Source organism: Sinocyclocheilus grahami, unplaced genomic scaffold (assembly GCF_001515645.1).
Source record: "Sinocyclocheilus grahami isolate Dianchi unplaced genomic scaffold, SAMN03320097.WGS_v1.1 scaffold795.1, whole genome shotgun sequence".
NCBI lineage: Eukaryota > Metazoa > Chordata > Actinopteri > Cypriniformes > Cyprinidae > Sinocyclocheilus > Sinocyclocheilus grahami.
In genome coordinates, this window is record NW_015505974.1 from 7,057 (window position 1) to 7,612 (window position 556).

Consider the following 556-nt stretch of genomic DNA (forward strand, 5'->3'; position numbering starts at 1 on the left):
GAAAAATGTTTCAGGGTTTTTTTCTTCATACAATGAATGTCAATTAGGACCAACATTGTTGTGAACCCTATTGGCATTCATCATGGGGACAGTTAAAACATTCTTGTGTTTTACAAAAGCAAAAAGTATCTAAATACTTTTTGAGGCCAATGTAATTTATATTTTTATCCATGCAAAGTCTCATCTAACCAAATGCAAAATTTTTACATTTGATTCTTAGTATTTCATGCAAGGATTTTTGAATGCTTTTTAATACTTTTATCCAGCAAAGACACATTTAATTGATCGAAAGTTACTGTAAAGACATTACATGTTACAAGATTTCTATTTAATATAAAAGCTGAGCTTTATATTCATATATTCAACTTAATATTCATCAAGTTTCATGGTCTCCACAAAAATACTGAACAGCACAACTGTTTTCAACTTTGATAAAAATATAATAATGTTTCTTGAGCAGCAAATCAGCATATTAGACTGATTTCTCAAGAATCATGTGACACTGAAGACAGAAGTAATGATGCTGAAAATTCAGCTTTGCCATCACAGGAATAAA